The sequence below is a fragment of the Bubalus kerabau genome, chromosome 11 (assembly GCF_029407905.1).
Source record: "Bubalus kerabau isolate K-KA32 ecotype Philippines breed swamp buffalo chromosome 11, PCC_UOA_SB_1v2, whole genome shotgun sequence".
NCBI lineage: Eukaryota > Metazoa > Chordata > Mammalia > Artiodactyla > Bovidae > Bubalus > Bubalus kerabau.
The window spans coordinates 97216168-97231407 of record NC_073634.1 but is presented as its reverse complement, the minus strand read 5'-3'; the positions used below and the strand labels follow the sequence as shown (position 1 = coordinate 97231407).

At 37.5% G+C, this 15240-nt stretch overlaps 1 protein-coding gene across 4 annotated transcripts in view; it reads left to right on the top strand.

The window, feature by feature from the left end:
• STRBP (spermatid perinuclear RNA binding protein) overlaps positions 1 to 15240 on the top strand; it is a 181849-nt gene that overhangs the window by 56673 nt on the left and 109936 nt on the right. The window contains exon 1 of one of the 4 annotated variants that reach the window (XM_055541096.1): positions 6088 to 6212. The exons of the other annotated variants lie outside the window; for them this stretch is intronic. The gene's annotated coding sequence lies outside the window, so the exon portion shown is untranslated. Of the gene's footprint in view, positions 1 to 6087; positions 6213 to 15240 lie in introns of those variants that run through there. 4 annotated transcript variants of the gene reach the window in all.

The following is a 15240-nucleotide window of genomic DNA, read 5'->3' as shown; positions in this document are numbered from 1 at the left end:
CATCTCTCCTTTGTGCTTAGATCATAATGTCAGTGAATATGGTTTTGGCACTGTCCTTATAGAGTCTGTTCTTACTTCCCAGTGAATAGGAGTCTGTAGAACCCAATTACCCTGAAATGAGAGGAGGTTTTCCTGTTTAGGATAACTTACATTTTTCAGTCCAGAGAAGGTACTTATATTGTACATATGGTAGTTAATTTAGCAGATGTAGCATATATTATAATTTTTTTGACCGTAGGCAATTTTCACTTAATTTGTTTGCCAAGAATATAAAGTGTACCATCTTAATATTATGAGAAACCTGTAAGAATCTTTTTAGTCTTGCTTTGTTCTTTGACAGATGTGGTTAAGGCACTTGTTCAAAATCACACACCTCACTGGTGGCAGAGTTAGGATGAGAAATAGGTTTCTTGATCTCCAGGTGTGGACTCCTTCCACCGTGTCAAGCTGCCGTGTTAGAAATGTAGACCAAAAAACTTGGAATAAACTTAGTTTAACTTATCACATTGCTGGCATCTAATGATGTTCAATAAGAACAGTTAGGGTTTTTTCCCTTGTCTCCTTTGACAATTACTGTTTTTAGGTTAATCATTTTAAAGTGAACAATTTGGTGGCATATAGTTTATTCATATGTTGAGCAACCATTCACCCTAACTAGTTCAAAACATTTCTGTCATTCCAAAGTGAAACCCCTGACCAATTAAGCAGTTTGAAAAAAATTTAAGCGATTAAAATAAAAAATTTTAAATAATTAAAATAAATATATTTACTTTGACCAGGTCAGCAATAGCAGGTTTGTATTAGAGGTCACCCATCTCTGATTTGCCAGAAAGAGAGAATTTTTTTCATGTTATTTAGTAATGGACATGTTGTATTTATAACAGCAGCAGCATTCCAAAGAAAGTGTCAGTCACATTATGATTAACAACACTAGCCGACATGCATTATACATATTACCTCTGATCTTTACACTAGCAGTTCAGAAAGATTGCTCTGTTTCAGATGAGAAAACTAAGGCTTTGTTCAGTAACTCTGGCATTATTTAACTGGTAAATTGTGAACTTGTTTTTTGAATCCATGTTGGTTTGGTTCCAAAAGTTGGCTAACAGCAACAAACGTAAGGGATTGTCTTGTTTGGGGGTTCAGTTCAGTCGCTCACTCTTTGTGACCCCATGAATCGCAGCACGCCAGGCCTCCCTGTCCATCACCAACTCCCGGAGTTCACCCAGACTCACGTCCATCGAGTCAGTGATGCCATCCAGCCATCTCATCCTCTGTCGTCCCCTTCTCCTCCTGCCCCCAATCCCTCCCAGCATCAGAGTCTTTTCCAATGAGTCAACTCTTCACATGAGGTGGCCAAAGTACTGGAGTTTCAGCTTTAGCATCATTCCTTCCAAAGAAATCCCAGGGCTGATCTCCTTGAGAATGGACTGGTTGGATCTCCTTGCAGTCCGAGGGACTCTGAAGAGTCTTCTCCAACACCACAGCTCAAAAGCATCAATTCTTCTGTGCTCAGCTTTCTTCACAGTCCAACTCTCACATCCGTACATGACCACCAGAAAAACCATAGCTTTGACTAGATGGACCTTTGTTGGCAAAGTATTATCTCTGCTTTTGAATATGCTCTCTAGGTTGGTCATAACTTTCCTTCCAAGGAGTAAGCGTCTTTTAATTTCATGGCTGCAATCACCATCTGCAGTGATTTTGCAGCCCAGAAAAATAAAGTCTGACACTGTTTCCACTGTTTCCCCATCTATTTCCCATGCAGTGATGGGACCAGATGCCATGATCTTCGTTTTCTGAATGTTGAGCTTTAAGCCAACTTTTTCACTCTCCACTTTCACTTTTATCAAGAGGCTTTTTAGTTCCTCTTCACTTTCTGCCATAAGGGTGGTGTTTGGGGGTGGGCCAGGATGATTTTAGCAGGAAGGTGTATAAGAAAAGGGGAGTAGTTGAGTTTACTGGTCTTGGTAGTGTCTGCAGTAATAACTACTTTGTCCTGACCAATTAATACCTGTATTCCATACAGGAAAAGCAAAATAGGAAATAATCTTTGGAACCTTTTAATGGACATATATATACAATTAGAAGAGATTGCAGTGTAGCTTCTGAGGTGTGTTCTTAGAAATTCTATATTTATTTTTTGCCTTCTCATTAATTTTTTGTGAATTGTTACTTTCTTTTTAAAATTTTAAATTGATTTGCATTGATTTTGTAAATTGATTTTGCATATGACCATATGACTGGTCATAACAGTATTGGAACTTGATTGAGTTTTCCATTTTAGATACTTTTAAAAAGCGGTGGTTTACTTCCAAAGAATAACTCAAATTGTGTTTGTTGAAGGATTTTATAATTACACTTTTGCCCCTGTTGAAAAAAACCCTAATTATATCTTTTCTTTAAAATTTGAAATAACTTTAGTAGGCCAATTTTCAGTTATTCCCCTCAAAGGGGCTAGTAAGTCACCTCATAAACCTTGTCACTTTTTACTGTGTTTTGAATGACATGACTTCTTTTCTCCTGAGTAATAGGCACTGGAGTAATTTGCTTTGATATGCTGGGTTCTGAGTGAAAAGGATGTAAAAGATAGCTTCTTGGCTATTTTGGACAAAATAATTTTTTTTATGGTTATGTAAACATAATATAAGCTGAAACAACAGTGGCCATCTCAAATGTCCTGAGTTTAAGTGTATTGATAGTTATCCAAAGAAGTATAGATTTTCTACAGTGACCCTGTGACTTTTGCTAATAATCTAAACAGTAGGTACTTACATAAATGGATTCCAAACTCTTAAAAACTTTTTATTTAAAAATTTTAAAATGCCCTTATATAATAACTTGGCTCAGATATTATGCATCATTTTTCTCCTTTGACCAGGATGAGTTTTTTCACTCTGGAACCAGTAAAATCATATCATAAAGAGTACAGGCTTTGGAGTTGGTCAGATTTCAAATCCTTTCTCTGCCACTTAATAGCTCTAAGACATTCTCTCACCTTTAAAAATAATATAATACCTCATAACTCTACCAAGTAGGATTAAAGAGTGATGTCTCTAAAGGGCTCAGTACAGTGTCCGGCACACATTAAACTGTGTTCAGATTGTAATTGTTGTAGAAAGAGGTCTAAATTTTGGTAGCCTAGCCTGGAGAATCCCAGGGACAGCGGAGCCTAGTGAGCTGCAGTCTATGGGGTCGCAGAGTCGGACACGACTGAAGTGACTTAGCAGTAGCAGCAGACAAATATCAGTGCAGTGCAAATACAGCGCAGCCTCACAGCAAGTGCACATTCTGAGATCAATACATTCCTTCCTGGGTTTTTTGTTTTGTTGTTATTTTTTTTGAAGTGCCGTGTGTCAGTTTTCACTACTTCCTGCAGCTTGCTGTCCTTTTCTCAGAAATGCTTGGCAAATATCTCCATTGATTATTGTATAATTTACCTCACAGATTAGAAGGTGCTCCCTGTACAAGCTAATGATGAGGCATTCGCTCCTCATAGCTGGCCTTCGGTGAGGTGTTCATGTGTTGCATGCTGACAGGTTCTTACCACCTTCAGAGATGTCTGCTGGCTGAATGCCCAAGCTTATGTCAAACAAGAAACTACTGGTTGCCTGGAGTGAAAGAAGTACCAAGTGCCTACTTAGCGTTTATAGTATATTTTATGATGACTGTTAATATTAAAGCATGAAAATCTATATCCTAGTCTATTAATTTTACTCATTACTTCCCCATTACTTGTTTCGCTTTTCTTGTTGTGTTCAGAAAAGCATACAAAAGGCTTTTTACTCTAAACTGTAGGCTTGGAGTTGTAATGAATTATAATCCAAGAGTATTAGCTATGGAGGGGACTTTGGAGATCAGCTAGCTTATCTTGTAGATGAGAAAACTGGCTGAGAGAAGTTGTGAGTTGCTTCAGGACACGAGAGCAGGTGACAGGTCTGATTTCCGGTCTAGTGCTGAGGGCTAACCTGGTAGAGTGGAGAGAGCCCTGGACTTTGAAATCGCTCAGCCCTGATTCTGCGTCCTGATTCCACCATTTATTAACAGTATGACCTTTGTCAAGAGCACCTGAATCTCTTTCCTGCCCTGTTACACCTTGTGGGGCCGTGAGGATTGTGAGGTAATGTAAGTAAGGCATGGTGCCTGGCATAGGCTATGGACGCAAGGGCTGTGTTACGTTGTACTGTTTTTCTTGATTACTTAAAACAGATCATATGGTTAAGTGAGTATTCTTTATGAAATGGGAATCAGTGAGAATGGTTAATGTTTTTGCCAAATCCTTTCACTGAAAAATATAGTAGCTCATTGTAAGAGGACTGTTTACTGCAAAATGAGAGTAAAACTCATCTTGCACTCCAGAGCTGCTCCAAGTTGTACAGTGTTGACGTTGCTCCTTCCTGGGAAATGTTTGGCATTTCCCAAGGAAAATGGGAATAGAATGGGGAACACCAGAATCCACCTACGTTTAGTTAGGCTAGCAATTCTCAGACTTCTGAATTCAAGATTCCTTTATACACTTAAAAATTATTGAGGACCCCAAGGATCTCTTGTTTATGAGAGTTTTATCTGTTGATATTTATATTATTAGAAATTATACCTGATAAAATGTATATAATTATTCATTTAAAATAAGAAATGTTAAATTATATATGTGTAAGTAAATGTTTTAAGTTTTAGGTTTTAAATTTTTTGTTTCAAGTTACAAAAGTAATGCATGCAAATTAAAGTAATATAGAATCAAAATAAAAAATGAAATTATTTCATTCCTGTCATATACACACTCCAACGCCTGTGGTCAAGAGTTTAGCATGTATTCTTCTAGAACTATTTCTATGCAGTTATAAATTCTTTCTCTCATACTATAAATGTTGTTTGGTGACTTTTTAAAAAATAAAAATTGCATATATTTAAGGTACCCAGCATGATATTTTGATAAACATATATCTAGTGAAATGATGATCATAGTTGAGCTAATTACTATATCCGTCTTTGGTGTAGTTCTTTTTTTTTTGGTAGTGCAATCACCTGAAATCTTCTGTCTCAGCAAATTTCAAGTATCCAGTACAGTATTATTAGCTATAGCCATAATGCTTGACATTAGATTAATTGACTTATTCATCCTACATAACTGCCACTTTGTACCCTTTGACCAACATCTACCCATTTCCCCCACTTCCTGTAAATGATGTATTTTTATTGAAAAATAACTGTTTTCCAAAACACAAAATAGTAAGAGTAGCATTGCTTTACATTTTTGCAAATCTCATTAATGTATAGCTTAATAGAAGAGAGCTGCATTCTGATAGGTGCTTCTGCATTTAATCTGTTGTATGTTGTTCTAGTTGAATTGGGCTTTACACAGATTTTAATTTGAAAGAAGGGAGGTGTATTTTAATAGCTTTTTCTGATACTTTTGGGTATTCTTCTTTAATACTGTACTAGAACTTGACAAATGGTAGTGTCTTAATGGAATTTGAAACCAGATCAGTGAGCTTTTTACATTTGTCACATTAAAATTTGTTGATCTGTTGCATTTTGAATGGATCTTTATCCATACGTGATTTTGTAACATCGTATGTTGGTCATTTGGAAAATGTTGGTTTGCTAAATTATATTGAACTTCTGGACATGATATATTTCATTTTATAATATCTCCATACATTCTGTAGCCTCTAGAAAACTCTACGCTTGTGAGTTTAAATGAGAGTTAAAAATGGCATGTAATGTTTTAGTACTACTGTGAAAATACTTTTGGCCTTTTAGACCCTTGGAAGTGTCTTGAAGACCTCTAGAGGTCCCTGGATCACAGTTAGAGAAACTGTGCATTAGACAAAGTAAAAGTAGTGACCAGATAAGCAGACTGCAACTTAATAATGGGTAATGTGGAAATTAAAATGCAGTGGATTGTTGTGTAAGTCTCAGTCTCAGAAACTATCTAATATATTCCTTGAACTAAAAAGTGGGCTAATTTTGAAGTGCAGTGAATTGGTCATTGAATATTTAAGTGCTTTTTATAGATACCACTTTGTGTTAAGGTACTACTAAACGTGGGTTCCATCCCTAGGTCGAGAAGATTCCCTGGAGAAGGAAATGGCAACCTACTCCAACATCCTTGCCTAGGAAATTCCATGGATAGAGGAGCCTGATGTGCTACAGTCCATGGGGTCGCAAAAGATTCAGACAGGACTCAGTGACTAAACGGAGCAAAAGATGTACGTTATGAAAATGGATTCCTTTTCTTCAGTAGTTTGTAGTCTAGTGAGAGAGGTTAGATGTATAATCTCATGAAAAGATAACTAATGCAGTGTTCTCTGTAACAAGCGTGACATCTACCGTGTTGGGTAGAATGAGTTTTATTTAAGTAGGTGAGGGAGAGAGGAGGCCATTGTCTTGACGAGGCCAAAGTGCGATACTTAATTCAGATAGTCGTTATGTCAGTTAAGCTAGACTGGATAATTCATATAGAGTAATTAATCTAGGCTTGCAAAATTAAATTGGAATATATATTTTTATTCTCACATTGTTACCTTATTTTTGTAGAATTGTATGGTTTCCAGTATTTTTACATCTTTAGCCCTATCTTTAGATCTTTGAAACAGTTTCACTGTGAGGTGAACAGTGGTGTTGCCATTTTATAAAGGAGAAAAGTGAGGCCTGGAATGGTTAATTGACTTAATAGCTAAGAAGTTGTATAGCTGGGATTTGAACCCTTGTCTGTCTCCAAAGTGTTTTCTTTTATGTTTCTGTTTGGTCAGTGAGTTTTAAGGAAGTATTTTTGGATTGTAGTGGGGAATTTTGCGATTTTTCAAAGGATGACTATTTTAAGCGGAGGGTGGATGGTGGTTATTCTTCTCCTTTTAAAGGTGTTGATTGGTATTTGGATTCCAAATTTATTTTTTATTGTAATTTTTACTTAGTTACTTGATTAAATTATGGTAAAATAGTAATGAATTGAAATTTTCTAAGGTGGTATTTTACTATGTTGGTGAACAATTTGTGGACTTTACAGTTTGTTTTAGGCCAAGAATTAACTTACCTTTACTGTCTAATACATTACTCTTTGATTGGATAATATGGTTATAGTCACTTTTGAAAGAGTATTGTGGCTTACAAAGCTGGTTTGAGGGAAAAAAAATTCAGTTGTACTGGCAGTCAGCCAATATTTTATAAGCTACAATTTTCTTTTGAATAGCTGGTGGTTTGTAGCTCCATAATTTGTGGTTCTTCTGAACTTGTAAAAAGATTACACATATTTAAAAATGACCTTATCACTTTAATGTTTTAAGCAACATACAGGTGTCGAATTTTTTTATAGCATTCTTGTGTGTTTTATTTAATTTACCTGGACTGAGAATCTGTTTTAAATTGATAATTTATATAGTGGAATCATCCCCCCCTGCTCCAAACTCCAGACAAACCTAAAACCAAAAACTATTTGGGTAATGTAACAGGCAAAATTAAAGGCAAAGGAGATGTGAATCTCTTCTAAACCAGTCTGCCAGATCCTTGCAATCTCCATGCTGTTCCATTTCTTAGCTACTGCTACCCGGATGTGTTGAATTATGTGGTATGTGGGTTTGTTTGGGTGTGTTTAGTGTTCCTACATGACATTTAGTTTTAAATCTTTTTTTGATGTGTTTGTGATGCTGCCACTGCTGCTTTTTTACATGCAGGTGGAAAAGAGCAGTTCATTTGAAATGTTTCATGTTATTTGCCTTGTTCTCATGGGGGGGGTGTGTGTGTGTGTGTGTGCGCGCACGTGCGGTCATCTAACTTTTTTGCGACCCTGTGAACTGTAGCCCGCCAGGCTCCTCTGTCCATGGGATTTCCCAGGGAAGAATACTGGAGTGGGTTGCCATTTCCTTCTCCAGGGGATCTTCCCATCCCAGGGATCAAACCTACCTCTTCTGCATTGCAGGCGGCTTCTTTACTGCTGAACCACCAGGAAAGCTTCATGGTTTGTGTGTAGGTAGTTAAATTTGTGAAAGTCCTGAGATTGTTTCAAATCCTTCCTTTTGATTTTAGGTTAAATCTTAAATGGAATATGGCAACCTTTTTGCTTGAAAGATTTTGGAAAGCCAAATTAATGGTTCCATTTTTATATTTATAGAAGTTTCACAGATGAAAATGAACCTAGTATTCCCAACTTCTGATTCAAACTCCCATTACCAAGGAAGGATGTTATTTAAAAATAGATCATAATGAACTGTTATCTTTCTTGTATTAATTTTTTGAGTCTTCTGTTTCTGGAAGATGGGTGAGATTTGGGTGAGATTTATCAGTGAGATTTGGGTGAGTACAAATCAGTGAGATTTGTAGCTAATATTTTAGCGAACTGTTAATGGCCAGATCCTTAACTCTTGTTAATAATCCTGGCATGCAATAAGGGTTGCTTTTGAAAAGACTCTCTTACTTTGGCAGATACTGATGCTCAATCTTAATTGCATATTGGAATATCTAAGAGCTTAAAAAAGTGCGGATCACCTTTTAACCTCAAGGGATTCTAATTGAATTGGTCTAGGATACTGCCTAAGCATCGAAATTCTTAGAGGTGATTCTTATATGCATCTGAGACTGAGACCCACTGCTCTGGGAAATTTGTCGGCCCACCCAGGGGAAATACTTGATTTTGGAGACTATGTCTTTAACCTTTGGAGTGTAGAACAATTCTTATTTTGAGATAATTGTAGATTCTCTTGCTGTTGTTAAGAAATAATATATTCAATAAAAACCCATTAGTATAATTTGGTCTTTCAAGAATGTTATAAAAGTGGAATCATACAGTATGTAATCTTTTAAGATTGGCTTTTTTTTTTCTTTTTTTTTACTTAGCACAATTTTGTTGAGATCCATCCAAGTAGTTTTGTGTATCAATAGTTTGTTCCTTTTTATAGTTGAGTGGTATTTCATGGTAGATAGAAATGTCTTAGTTTAATTGGGGGACGTTTGGATTGTTTCCAGTTTTTGGCTGTTACCAGTAAAGCTAATGTGAACATTTGTATACAGGTTTTTGTATATACATTTTCATTTTTCTGGGATTAATGCCCAAGAGTGCAATTGCTTCATTGTATGGTGAATACAGTAGTTTTATAAGACACTGCTGACTTTTTCAGAGAGGATGTAGCATTACATTTCCACCAGCAATATATGAATGGCTCAATTTCTCTACATCTTTACTAGCATATGACGTTACTACTGTTTTTTGAGGAAAATTAGCAGACTTTATTATTTAGGATAGTTGTAGGTTTGCAGACAGTTGAGCAGAGTTCAACTTCAGGTTAATACAGATATATATCTTTCTCCTTCACTGCTTGCCCCTTTTATTAATATCTTTCACGAGTTAAATTTGATGGACTAATATTGATACATTATAATGTAAAGTCCATAGTTTACATTCAGTTCATTTCAGTTCAGTCGTTCAGTCGTGTCCAACTCTTTGTGACCCCATGAATCGGGTTCACTATTTGTGTTATTCGTTCTATGGATTTTGACAAGTACATCTATATCCACCATATCATACAGAATAGTTTCATTATCCTAAAAAATTCTCCCTGTGTTCTACCTATTTATCCCTCCCCTACCCCCTGATCTTTTTCCAGTGATAGTTTTCCCTTTTCCAGAGTGTCATATACAATCAGCCCTCCATATCTGTGGGTCTTTAACCTTGGAATTTCAGTCTTCATTTGGTTGAATATACAGATGTGGAACCTATGGATACCAATGAATTTGAGTATCGCAGATGAGTGGATTGAGTACAGGGGATGACTGTAATTGAAATCATACATGTATAACCTTTTCAGATTGGCTTCTTTCACTTAGCAGTATGCATTTAAGGTTCCTCCATGTCTTTTGGTGGTTTGATAGCTCATCTTTTAAATTCCTGAATAATATTCCTCTGTGTGGATATATTAGTTTGTTGATTCACCTATTGAAAGATCTTGTTTCCAGTCTTTTGAAAATTATGAATAAAGCTGCTATAAACATGTGTCTTTTGCTAAGTCACTTCAGTCATGTCTGACTCTGTATGACCCCATAGACGGCAGCCCACTAGGCTCCCCCGTCCCTGGGGTTCTCCAGGCAAGAACACTGGAGTGGGTTGCCATTTCCTTCTCCAATGCGTGAAAAGTGAAAGTTGAGTCACTCAGTCGTGTCCGACTCTTTGCGACCCCATGGACTGCAGCCCACCAGGCTCCTCCATCCATGGGATTTTCCAGGCAAGAGTACTGGAGTGGGGTGCCATTGCCTTCTCTGATAAACATCTATGTCTAGGTGGACATAAATTTTTAACTCATTGGATAAATACCTAGGAGTGCGATTCCTGTATTATATGATAAAAGACTGTGCTTAGCATTGTAAGAAACTGCCAAATGGTTTTCCAAAGTGAAAGGAGCTCAGTTCAGTTCAGTCGCTCAGTCGTGTCCGACTCTTTGCGACCCCATGAATCGCAGCACGCCAGGCCTCCCTGTCCATCACCAACTCCCGGAGTTCACTCAGACTCACGTCCATCGAGTCAGTGATGCCATCCAGCCATCTCACCCTCTGTTGTCCCCTTCTCCTCCTGCCCCCAATCCCTCCCAGCATCAGAGTCTTTTCCAATGAGTCAACTCTTCACATGAGGTGGCCAAAGTACTGGAGTTTCAGCTTGAGCATCATTCCTTCCAAAGAAATCCCAGGGCTGATCTCCTTCAGAATGGACTGGTTGGATCTCCTTGCAGTCCAAGGACTCTCAAGAGTCCTCTACAACACCACAGTTCAAAAGCATCAGTTCTTCGGTGCTCAGCCTTCTTCACAGTCCAACTCTCACATCCATACATGACCACAGGAAAAACCATAGCCTTGACTAGACGAACCTTTGTTGGCAAAGTAATGTCTCTGCTTTTGAATATGCTGTCTAGGTTGGTCATAACTTTCCTTCCAAGGAGTAAGCGTCTTTTAATTTCATGGCTGCAGTCACCATCTGCAGTGATTTTGCAGCCCCCAAAAATAAAGTCTGACACTGTTTCCACTGTTTTCCATCTATTTCCCATGAAGCCAGGTCCAGCTCTTTGCGACCCTGTGGACTATATAGTACATGGAATTCTCCCAGCCAGAATACCGGAGTGGGTAGCCTTTCCCTTCTCCAAGGAGGGATCTTCCCAACAAAGTGGCTGTACTATTTTGCAATGAATTATTTTTTGTTTAGCCATTCAGATCAATATGTAGTGATATATCATTTTGGCTTTAATTTGTATTTCTTTAATGGCTAATGATATTGAACATCTTTTAAAGTGTTTTTTGCCATCTATATGTCCTTTTTAGTGAAATGTCTTTTGCTCATTTTCTAATTGGATTGCTTGTTTTTGTTTTATTTTACTGTTGAGCTTTGAACGTTCTTTATGTATTCAAACATTTTGGCTACCCAGTATTTTAGCCAGAAGTCTTTTGTTGGATATATGGTTTGCAGATATTTTCTCTCTGTTTTTAACTTTATTTTTTTAAAATCTTAATTGGATCTCTTAGAAGAAAAGTTTTTAACTTTGATGAGGTCCAGTTTATCAGTTTCTTTTTATGGGTCTTGTTTTTGGTGTCAAGTCTGAGAATGTGAAGTCTGAAAATGTCAAGTCTGAGAACTGTAGACCCAGCTCTGTGTTATGAAGATTTTCTGTAGTATTACATTTAAGTCTGTGATCTGTTAGAATTAGTTTTTTATGTAAGCTATGAGATTTAGGTCAAAGTTTTATTTTTTTTCTTTTGTTTTCTTTTTTTTTTTGGACTATTCATGTCCAAGTCCTCCAGCATCATTGGTTGAAAAGGCTATCCTTCCTTCTTTGAATTACTTTTGCACCTTTTTCAAAATCCAGTTGGACCGAGTTTTGTGTGATTCTAATTCTGGGTCTTTATTCTGTTCCATTGATCTAAGTGTACTCTTCTGCTGGTACCAGCAGGCTTGCTTACTGTAGCAGTATAGTAAGTCTTTAACTTGGGTGGGGAGTGACTCCTCATCTTTTATTCTTTTTCAAAATTGTTTTAGCAATTCTAGATCTTGTGACTTGCCATTTTAGAAAAAGTTTGTGTAAGAAAAATCTTGATAGGAATTTCATTAAATCAGTGGATCAATTTGGGGGAAATTGGTAGCTTTACTATGGTGCATCTTTACCATTGGTTTGAGATGAGAATGAAATTAGAGATTGGAATGAGATTAGAGAAGGAATTCTGTAGAAAAAGTATTCTACTTCAAATAGATGGAGAGATTTGTTTATAGCTAGCAAAATGTTAACTTTTTAAGCCCCCCTCCCCACTTTGGTGCTAAAACCATTAATCGAGTAATGGGAATGGAAGTAATTGTTAATTTATTCATAAATGTATTTACTCAACACCCCTGTGAATATCTGTTGTGGGCCAGGCAGTGTTCTAGACACTGGAATACAGTGGTAAATAAGACAGGCAAGGTCCCTACTTTTGTTGACCTTATGTTCCTGTGTTGAAGTAGAGAATAAGTAATCAAGAAATACACCATTAAGTGCTAGGCAGATAATTAAAATATAGGTTGATATTAAGATAGAGTGATGGGGGTGGCTACTTAATTGGATGATTGGGGAAGGCCTCTGAAGAGATCTCGTTTATAGTTAGATCCGAAGGTTAAGAAAGAGTCTTTCTGGCTGCAAGACTGCCGGCCAGAGAGGACTGCGAGCGCAGTGCAGGGACACGGTGGTATGTGGGAGGGGCCAAAAAGGAGGACGGAGGGAGTGAGTATAACCAGGAGGGGGAGGGGGAGCCAGAGAACGAGATGCAGATGAGAGTTTGGTGAGGTAGGCAGGGGCCAGATCAGCTGAGACTTTGTAACCTGGGTAAGGAGTTTATATTACGTATACATTTATCATACATAAATGTGTATATATTCAGATATGTGGCAAATATATTTACACACACACACAGCAATTAAGTAACTGCTCCTGGTGTTGTGCTAAAACTGGGGGCAACAACAAAGGAAGTGTAAAATTTAGACCTTTCTTTCATTGAACTTTGATGAAAAAAGAGGTGAAAAAAGTGTAACCTGTGGTAGTTGGAGAGGACTTCTTGGAGGAGTTGAAGCTTAAAGAGTAATAGTAGGACTTAGGCAGAAGAGAAGAGTAAATCCAAGTATCAGAATAGATATGGTGGAAAGAAAATTGGCATCTTAGTCAGAAGACCTGGTTTGAATGTTGGCTCTGACGTTTAATAGCTTTGTGACTTTGGTTGGGTCCCTTTGAGCCTGTGTCTCCCCTGCCTTCTCATAGGGCTGCTGTGAAGATGAAGACTGTATGGGTTGCTTCTACTGTAACGAGATTGCACTAGTTTTGTTGTTAGATGACTGGTTTGCAGATATTCATTAACATGTCGGAGAAGGCACTGGCACCCTACTCCAGTACTCCTGCCTGGAAACTCCCATGGACGGAGGAGCCTGCTAGGCTGCAGTTCGTGGGGTCGCTAAGAGTCGGACATGACTGAGCGAGACTTCCCTTTCATTTTCCACTTTCATGCATTGGAGAAGGAATTGGCAACCCACTCCAGTGTTCTTGCCTGGAGAATCCCAGGGACGGGGGAGCCCGATGGGCTGCCGTCTATGGGGTCGCACAGAGTCGGACATGACTGAAGCGACTTAGCAGCAGCATTAACATGTTCCATAAATTCAGATGTCATTTAGTAATTTGTATTTATCAAATCTTTTATAACTTTCCATTAAAAATATTTAGAGTGCCTAGCTCAGTGTGAGCCATTCAGTGAATTGTAGGTGTTAATCATTCTTAGTCAGCTCAGGCTGAGTAAAACAGGCATAGCAAAACAGGATGACAATCTCTTCCCTTCAGGAGTTTTTGCTCTTGGTGTTAAGTTATACTCATATGAATATAAGGCATTCAATGCCCTGGAGTCTAAATTTGTGCTACAGGTACAAATAAAAGAGATCAGGGTAAACGTCTTTCTCTAGACCTCATTGGAGCAGTGTGAGTAAATGTGGCCCTGGAAAAAAGGATTTGGATAGGCAAGGAGGGCAGGGTAGGTGTTCTGTACTAACAGGGCTTTGGGTTGGCTAAAAAGTTATTTGGGCTTTTCTGTTATCTTACATAAAAACCCAAACAAAGTTTTGGCCAACCCAATATTTTATTTTGTTTTATTTACTTAAATATATTTATATTTAGGGATACCAAAGCATAAATGTTACTGCTACTGCTGAGGAAATCATTAGTAACACTTAAAAGATTCTCATTCTAAAACTTGTGTAATGTTATAATTGAGTTTACCTTTCTCCTTGTAAATTTATTGAACTTGTGCCTTCTCTCCAGATGGTATTACAGTGTAGAATTTATTTTTGGAGTGTGTTTTTTAAAAATATGGAATTGCTTTTATGATACACGTAGGTTTAAAGTCTGTTATGGATTTTCTCTTGTAGGTGTATTAGTCACAAAACTCTATGCTATAAGATTATTGTTCCAAAGGCAGGACAAATTTCTGAAGTTTCCTTGGTAATCTCCCTTCACATCTTTAGATTGTTTCTCAACTGTTTATAAATCCTTGTGCCTATTTGGGATGCTAGGATGACTCTCTCTTTTAGAAAACCAGTGCCATTAGAGTCCTGTACAGCCTGTCCTGAAATTAGGTTGTTTTAATACAACGCACTGTTCTCTCTTGGTCACTGTAATGGTTTGCAAATGACCAGACCCTAGGTCATGCTTCTTCAATGCAGCTGTCTTTCTTGAATACTGAGAGTGAACTCCTCTTAATTTGCCTTTCAGGGAATCTAGGTTTAACTGCATATCTACTAGAATACTTTGCGCTAGTAACTAGACTATAGAGAATCTTGATAGCATTCCAGTAACTTTACTATTGGTATATGATCAGCTCAGTGAAATTTTACAGAATCATAATTTTTATAGTTTTAATAATAAAAGCTAACATTTACTGAGTGTTCTTATGCCATGCTTTCTGCTAAGCATGGAATTTTTTTTTTTTTTTTTTCATTTAAACATCACAACAACATAATAAGGTGAGTACTGTTTTTATTCTCACTTTACATGTGAGACAGGTTAATTTCCATCCAGGGTTACACGGTTAGCAAGTGATAGAGCAGGGATTTGAACCTAGGCAGTCTGATTTCAGGGCCAGTTCTCTTACCTTTAAAACTTTAACAGTCTTCTCAGATAATGTCCTTCCGGGAAACTCTTACATTGGGAATTTTATCTTTTATGTGTTTCTTTGTGGGAAGATGTTGGAAGCTTGTTAAGC